General features: G+C 40.4%; 1 non-coding gene across 1 annotated transcript; it reads right to left on the bottom strand.

The window, feature by feature from the left end:
• Positions 1-220: 220 nt before the first annotated feature.
• Positions 221-324, bottom strand: LOC130983900 (small nucleolar RNA R71). Its single transcript, XR_009087869.1, has one exon. It is a non-coding gene; the product is annotated as a small nucleolar RNA R71 (small nucleolar RNA).
• Positions 325-8,854: the final 8,530 nt, after the last annotated feature.

Here is an 8,854-nt window from a genome sequence, read left to right as displayed (position 1 = left end):
AAAAGATCTTTTTCAGTTCTTAGCTGAATTCTTGGAGATCTGTGATACTATTAAGACCAATGGAGTTGATCCCGAAGTCTATAAGCTTATGCTTTTCCCTTTTACTGTAAGAGATAGAGCTAGAATATGGTTGGACTCTCAACCTAAAGATAGCCTGCACTCTTGGGATAAGCTGGTCACGACTTTCTTAGCCAAGTTCTTTCCTCCTCAAAAGCTGAGCAAGCTTAGAGTGGATGTTCAAACCTTTAGACAGAAAGAAGGTGAATCCCTCTATGAAGCTTGGGAAAGATACAAGCAACTGACCAAAAAGTGTCCTTCTGACATGCTCTCAGAATGGACCATCCTGGATATATTCTATGATAGTCTATCTGAATTGTCTAGGATGTCATTGGACCATTCTGCAGGTGGATCTATTCACCTATAGAAAATGCCAGCAGAAGCTCAGGAACTCATTGAAATGGTTGTAAATTACCAGTTCATGTACACTTCTGAAAGGAATCCTGTAAGCAATGGGACACCTCAGAGGAAGGAAGTTCTTGAAATTGATGCTCTGAATGCCATATTGGCTCAGAACAAAATGTTGACTCAATAAGTCAACATGATTTCTCAGAGTTTGAATGGATTGCAAAAAGCATCCAACAGTACTAAAGAGGCATCTTCTGAAGAAGAAGCTTATGATCCTGATAACCCTCCAATAGCAGAGGTGAATTACATGGGTGAAGCCTATGGAAATAGCCATAATCTCTCATGGAGAAATCATCCAAATTTCTTATGGAAGGATCAACAAAAGCCTTGTTGGTGGAAGAAACAGGTTTAACAATAGCAAGCCTTTTTCATCATTCTCTTAGCAACAGACAGAGAATTCTGAGCAGACCCCTCTAGCTTAGCAAATATAGTCTCTGATATATCTAAGGCCACTCTAAGTTTCATGAATGAAACAAGGTCCTCCATTAGAAATTTGGAGGCACAAGTGGGCCAGCTGGGTAAAAAAGTCACTGAAACTCCTCCTAGTACTCTCCCGAGCAATACAGAAGAGAATCCAAAAAGAGAGTGCAAGGCCATAACCTTACTTGGTGTGGCCGAACCTAGAGAGGAGGAGGAGGACGTGAATCCCAGTGAGGAAGACCTCATGGGACATCCTCTGGATAAAAAGGAGTTCCCATTTGAAGAACCTAAGGAATTTGAGGCTCATTTAGAGACCATAGAGATTCTATTGAACCTACTTCTGCCATTCATGAGCTATGATAAATATTCTTCCTCTGAGGAAGGTGAAGATATTACTGAAAAGCAAGTTGCTAATTACCTTGGAGCAATCATAAAGCTAAATGCAAGGTTATTTGGTAATGAGACTTGGGTGGATGAACCCCCTTGCTCACCAATGAACTAAATGACTTGGTTAGGCAGACATTACCTCAAAAGAAATAGGATCCCGGTAAATTCTTAATTCCATGTACCATAGGCACCATGACCTTTGAGAAGGCTCTGTGTGACCTGGGGTCAGGCATAAACTTAATGCCACTCTCTGTAATGGAGAAACTGGAAATGTTTGAGGTATAAGCTGCCAAATTCTCATTAGAGATGGCAGAAAAATCCATGAAAAAGGCTTATGGACAGGTAGAGGACGTGCTAGTAAAGGTCAAAGGCCTTTACATCCCTGCTGATTTTATAATCCTAGACACTGGGAAAGATGAGGATGAATCCATCATCCTTGGAAGACCTTTTCTAGCCACAGCAAAAGTTGTGATTGATGTGGATAGAGGAGAGTTGATCCTTCAATTGAATGTGGACTACCTTGTATTTAAAACTCAAGGATTCCCTCTGTAACCATGGAGAGGAAGCAAGAAAAGTTTCTCTCAATGCAGAGTCAAACAAAGCCCCCACAGTCAAGCTCTAAGTTTGGTGTTGGGAGGCCACAACCAAACTCTATGTTTGGTGTTGAACCCCCACATTCAAACTCTAAGTTTGGTGTTGGGAGGTCCAAACAATGCTCTGAACATCTATAAAACTCCATGAGAGCTCACTATCAAGCTATTGACATTAAAGAAGCACTTATTGGGAGGCAACCCAATTTTATTTATCTATGTTATTTTCTTTTTTTTAGGTTGATGATCATGTGGAGTCACAAAAATTACAGCAAAAATTAAAAAAAAATCAATAACAATATTAAAAATAGCACACCCTGGAGGAGAAACTTACTGGCATTTAAACGCCAGTAAGGGTAGCAGAATAGGTGTTTAACGCCCAGTCTGGCACCATTCCGGACGTTAAACGCCATAAAGAAGCACCAGACTGGTGTTAAACACCATAAAGAAGTAACAAGCTGGCGTTAAACGCCAGAAACAAGTTGCAGCTTGGCGTTTAACGCCAGAAAAAGAATAAAAACTGGTGTTTAACACCAGAAACAAGCAGCAGTCTGGCGTTAAACGCTAGGATTACACAATAAGGGCATTTTGCACGCCTAAATGGAGCAGTAATGAGAAATCCTTGACCCCTCAAGATCTATGGACCCCACAGGATCCCCACCTACCCCACCTCTCTCTCTCTCCCCCTCACACATCTCTATAACACTCCACCCAAAACACCACTCACCAATCAAATCCTACCCCCTTAGCCAAACCTCTATCTCCCTGATGAGCGGATATTTTGTACGCTTTTTGGGGGGTAATTTCATGTAGATTTTAGCATGTTTCAGTTAGTTTTTAGTAAAATAATATTAGTTTTTAGGCAAAAATCATATTTCTGGACTTTACTATGAGTTTGTGTGTTTTTCTGTGATTTCAGGTATTTTCTGGCTGAAATTGAGGGAGCTGAGCAAAAATCTGACTTAGGCTGAAAAAGGACTGCTGATGCTGTTGGATCCTGACCTCCCTGCACTCGAAATGGATTTTCTGGAGCTACAGGAGTCCAATTGGCGCACTCTCAACGGCGTTGGAAAGTAGACATCCAGGGATTTCCAGCAATATATAATAGTCCATACTTTGCGCAAGGATAGACGACGTAACTTGGCGTTAAACGCCAAGTTCATGCTGCTGTCTGGAGTTAAACGCCAGAAAAACGTCATAATCCGGAGTTGAACGCCCAAAACACGTCATAACCTGGAGTTTAACGCCAGGAAAGGCCTCCACACGTGGAAAGCATTAGTCTCAGCCCCAGCACACACCAAGTGGGCCCCAGAAGTGGATTTCTGCACCAATTATCTTAGTTTATTCATTTTCTGTAAACCTAGGTTACTAGTTTACTATTTAAACAACTTTTACAGACATTTCTTGTACCTCATGAAATTTTCAGATCTGAATTACATACTTTGTGACGGCATGAGTCTCTAAACTCCATTGTTGGGGGTGAGGAGCTCTGCAGCGTCTCGATGATTTAATACAATTCCTTTGTTTTCCATTCAAACACGCTTGTTCTTATCTAAGATGTTTATTCGCGCTTAATTGTGAAGAAGGTGATGATCCGTGACACTCATCACCTTCCTCAATCCATGAACGTGTGCCTGACAACCACCTCCGTTCTACATCAGACTGAATGAATATCTCTTAGATTCCCCAACAGAATCTTCGTGGTATAAGCCGGATTGATGGCGGCATTCATGAGAATCCGGAAAGTCTAAACCTTGTCTGTGGTATTCCGAGTAGGATTCCAGGATTGAATGACTGTGACGTGCTTCAAACTCCTGAGGGCTGGGCGTTAGTGACAGACGCAAAAGAATCAATGGATTCTATTCCAACCCGATTGAGAACCGACAGATGATTAGCCGTGCTGTGACAGAGCATAGGAACGTTTTCACTGAGAGGATGGGAAGTAGCCACTGACAACGGTGACACCCTACATAGAGCTTGCCATGGAAGGAACCTGCGTGTGAGAAGAGGATTTCAAGGAAGAGTTGAAGTCAGAGGACAAAGCATCTCCAAAACTCCAACATATTCCCCAGTACTGCAAATCAAAGTAACATTGTTCCCTCTTTTATTTCTATAATCAAATCTAGTAATTTCACTTTTAATCCAAATAATCCTTGTTGACATCCTGACTAAGATTAATAAAATAAATATTGATTGCTTCAAACCAATAATCTCTGTGGATTCGACCCTTACTCACGTAAGGTATTACTTGGACGACCCAGTACACTTGCTGGTTAGTTGAACGGAATTGTTAAAAGAAAGTAATCAGTTAGTTAAATTAGTTCTCTTTGGCACATGCCAAGGAGCCTTTAATTAAGGATCACAATTTCGTCCACCAAGTTTTTGGCGCCGTTGCCGGGGATTATTGAGTTTGGACAATTGAAGGCTTATTTTATTTCTTAGATTAGGAATAATTTATTTTTATTTTTATTCTTATTTTTATTGTTATAGAGTCATTAAATCTTGATAGGATAGTTTCTTTTCAAAAATTTCTTTTCAAAATTTATTATTTTCTTTTAATTAATTGCTAATTTTCGTGAGTTTTTGTGTCTTGTTCTAAGTTTGGTGTCAATTGCATCTTTTATATTTTTCTTTGAAATTTTCGTGTGAGTGTCCTTTGTTTTTCCTTAATCTTCAAGTTGTTCTTGTCTATTTTTCTTGTTTGATCTTTAATTTTTCTTGTTCTGAGTCTTTTCTTGTTTTTCTTGTGCTTTTTCAAAACAATTGTTATATTTGCTGCCCATTTGGCTAGAATAGAAGGGTTATATTCTTGATAAGGGAGCACCAGTACTTTTGAAAATCTTTTTCAAAAATAATTTTTCTTGATTTAATCTTGTGCCAAACTCTAAGTTTGGTGTTTTATTGTTAATCTTTTCATAATTTTCGAAAATTTGTCTTGGTTTTCTAAAAATTTTAAGTTTGGTGTTCTTTCTTGTGTTCTTGGTGTTCTTGTGAATCTTCAAAGTGTTCTTGAGTTTTCCTTGTGTCTTGATCTTAAAATTTTTAAGTTTGGTGTTCCTTGGTGTTTTCCCTCCAAAAATTTTCGAAAATAAGGAGCATTAGATCTAAAAATTTTAAGTCTTGTGTCTTTTGTGTGTTTTTCTCTTTCATCATAAAATTCAAAATTCAAAAAAAAAAATTTTATTTTCTAACTATTTTTAAAACTACTTTTTCGAAAATTTTACATTAAAAATTCAATTTTCAATTTCAAAATATTTCCACCTTCTTTTATTTATTTCGTTTTTATTTTATTTTAAAAAAAAAATATAATTTAATTTTCTTTCACAAAATATCTTCAAAATATTTTTATATCTGTATCCCAATTTTTATTTATTCCATTACTATAAAATAAATAATTCCCAACATATAAATTCTCAACTTGTATTCCATTATGGAAGTAAGTATGAATGAACAGTCCAAGAGGACTCTGGGGTCATATGCTAACCCCACTACTGCTTCATATGGGAGTAGTATTTGTATACCCTCCATTGGAGTTAGTAACTTTGAGTTGAATCCTCAGCTCATTATCATGGTGCAGCAAAACTGCCAGTATTCTGGTCTTCCACATGAAGAACCTACAGAATTTCTGGCACAATTTTTACAAATTGCTGACACAGTACATGATAAAGAAGTGGATCAGGATGTCTACAGATTATTACTGTTTCCATTTGCTGTAAAAGATCAAGCTAAGAGGTGGTTAAATAACCAGCCTAAGAGCAGCATAAAAACATGGAAACAGCTGTCAGAAAAATTCCTGAATCACTATTTCCCTCCAAAACGGATGACACAGCTAAGGCTAAGCATCCAAGGCTTCAAACAAGGAGATAATGAATCCCTTTATGATTCTTGGGAGAGATACAGAGAGATGCTAAGAAAATGCCCCTCTGAAATGTTTTCAGAATGGGTGCAATTAGACATCTTCTACTATGGGCTTACAGAAAAAGCTCAGATTTCTCTAGACCACTTGATGCAAATGCATATTTGCATTATTAGTTAGTTAGTTTAGTTAGTTTTAGCTTAATTTCACTCATTTTCCCTAAATAAACAAGTCCTTTTATGAGTTTTGTTTCCATGCATGATGATATCAAGGAACATGTTAATTCTAGCCAAATTCATGCAAATGTTTTAAGGAATGCATATATGAATGAGTATGAATGAATCTCATGAAATTTATTGCATGAATTGGTAAGACTTTGAAGCTATTTCCCTTGTTGATGATAGGTGATGAGACAAGGAAGCATGGAAGCAAGAATGATGCAAGCTGGGCAAGAAGTTGGCGTTGCCAACTTGGATACAAGGGGCGTTATTCTTGCCAACGCCAGGAAAATGAAGTTGGCGTTGCCAACTTGGATATAGTGTGCGTTATTGAGGACAACGCCCACACACAAAGAGCTTGGTCCTGGAGGCAACCAAGGAGCAAAGTTGGCGTTGCCAACTTGAGATCCACGTTGCCAACGCCACAACACAAGGCAAGCTTGACCCTGGAAGGAGCAAAGTTGGCGTTGCCAACTCTAGAACCAAGTTGCCAACGCCACAACACAAGCAAGTTTGGCAGCCCTGGAAGCAAAGTTGGCGTTGCCAACTCTAGAACCAAGTTGCCAACGCCCACACAAGCAAGGAACTTGAGCCATGAAGGAGTGTCGAGGGCGTTGCCAACGCCAAGAACTATGGGCGTTGTTGAAGGCAACGGCACACACAAGCCTGGCCCTGGAGCAAGCTCAACCACGTTGCCAACTTGAGGAGGGCGTTGCCAACGCCACACAACCAAGCAACTTTGGCACCATGGGAAGCAAGCTCAACCACGTTGCCAACTTGAGGAGGGCGTTGCCAACGCCACACAACCAAGCAACTTTGGCACCATGGGAAGCAAGCTCAACCACGTTGCCAACGCTAGATGGGCGTTGCCAACGCCACACACAAGCAAATTTTGGCACCAAATCTTGGCGCACCAACCAGGTTGCCAACGCCCAATGGCGCACCAACCAGGTTGCCAAACGCCCAATGGCGCACCAACCAGGTTGCCAAACGCCCAATGGCGCACCAACGGCGTTGCAAACGCCCATCAGCCCACCATCCGCGTTGCCAACGCCAATCAAGGCACCATCCAAGTTGCTAGCGCCAGGGAGATGCACCATGCACGTTGCCAACGCCCAATGGCCTTGCCATGCACGTTGCCAACGCCAGGAAGCAAGCATGGAGCCTTGAGAAGGGCTCGAGCACGTTGCCAACGTGCTAAAGAGAAGGAGTTATTCACAACAACGCCAGGTAATTATGGTGCACGTTGCTAACTTGAAATGTATGGGCGTTATTCACAACAACTCCAACAAGGCAGCCTGACCATGTCCTCTTCAATGGAAGATATCTTGAGCAACAGAGATCCAAATTGAGTGCTTCCAGTTGCGTTGGAAAGCTGACATTCAGAGCTTTCCAACCATATATAGTCTATGGTGGAGCACAAGATTGAAGCCAAACCAGAGTCATCTTTAGACCCTAAAAACAAGAACATGAAGTGAAATTCAAGGGAGCTAGAGATGAGCCTTGGATGTGGGATCGAGCACGTTGCCAACGTGCATTAAGGGGGCGTGTTTTGCAACAACGCCAGCCTCAAGCCCCTGCCTTGGGAGAGTGATGCATGGGCACGTTGCCAACTTGGGGTTGAGGGTGCGTTATTCACAACAACTTGGCAACAACTTGGCAGCTTGACCTTACCTTCTTTGAGGAACCATAACTTGAGCTAGGAAAGTCCAATTGAGGTGATTCCAGTGGCATTAGAAAATAGACATCAAGAGCTTTCCAATGATGTATAATAGTCCATATTGAAGCTGAAGGTTGACACTCAAATTCTGGGCTACATTTAGCATGAAAGTAAGGCCAAGAAGAGGAAAAGCAAGTTGTTGGCAACAACTTGGGCTAGCAACGCCCAAGTCTCATACTTCATGCCCAGGAAATTGGCATGCACGTTGCCAACGTGCACTAAGGCCTGAGTTATTGCCAACAACGCCCATCAATGGGCCAGAATTGGTGCCAACTTGCTCTACTTCCCCTATTCATCACAAAGGCCAAAACACCTCCAATTGAGCCAAGAATTCAACAATGAGAAAGCCCACATTGCTAACCCAAATTGAAGATCTCTGAAGAGTTTTAGAGTAGTATAAATAGAAGAGATTGATGTACTTGTAGAGGACTTTTACACTTTTGAATACTTGTTGACACTTAGACTTTTTAGACTCTTTTTCACTTTTATTTAGCTTTTGTAAGAACTTCCGGGTACTCTCCCGAGGAGCTCATCTTTGGTTTTCTATTGGAACTTTTCTTCTTCATTTACAAGTTTTAAGCGTTTCATTCTTCTTCTTCTTCTTCCTTTACACTTAGTTTAATTCTTGTTTATGGCAATTGTTGTTGAAATTGGAGCAATGACTCACTAAACCCCACTTTCATTAGGGGGAGGAGCTCTGTTTGTTGGAATGGATTGATGAACCCATCTTTCCTCCTCAATTCTAGTGGTTGGTCTAAAGAGGGAACTCTTGCTCTTCATAGATTCAACCACCATCGAGAGAGGGGTTAATCTACATGAATTATGTGGTGAATTTGAGGAATGAGCCACATAATTCAGTTTAGAGTTCATCCTTTCATGATTTCTTTAATCAATATACCTTGGTTAGTATGTGAGATGTAACTCTCCTTGGTTGAGATTATAGAAATTGTGTGGCTGGATAATATATGAGCTTCATCTCTTCTCATGAACAATTAGATCACGAGAGTGGCAATTGGCTATGTTGAGAGAGATTGAATCACCAAGAGATTGGGGTTCAATCACCCACTTGCCATAGATCTATACCCATGATTGAGAGGAATTTGACTAACATCAATTCATGAAAACTAACATCTCTGATCCCTAATGATCTTCTCTACCATCAATTCTTATTTCTTTTGCTTATTAGTTGTTTGAATAC

Source organism: Arachis stenosperma, chromosome 5 (assembly GCF_014773155.1).
Source record: "Arachis stenosperma cultivar V10309 chromosome 5, arast.V10309.gnm1.PFL2, whole genome shotgun sequence".
Classification (NCBI taxonomy): Eukaryota; Viridiplantae; Streptophyta; class Magnoliopsida; order Fabales; family Fabaceae; genus Arachis; species Arachis stenosperma.
Note: the sequence above shows the minus strand (reverse complement) of the source record. Positions and strands in the feature narration are given on the sequence as shown.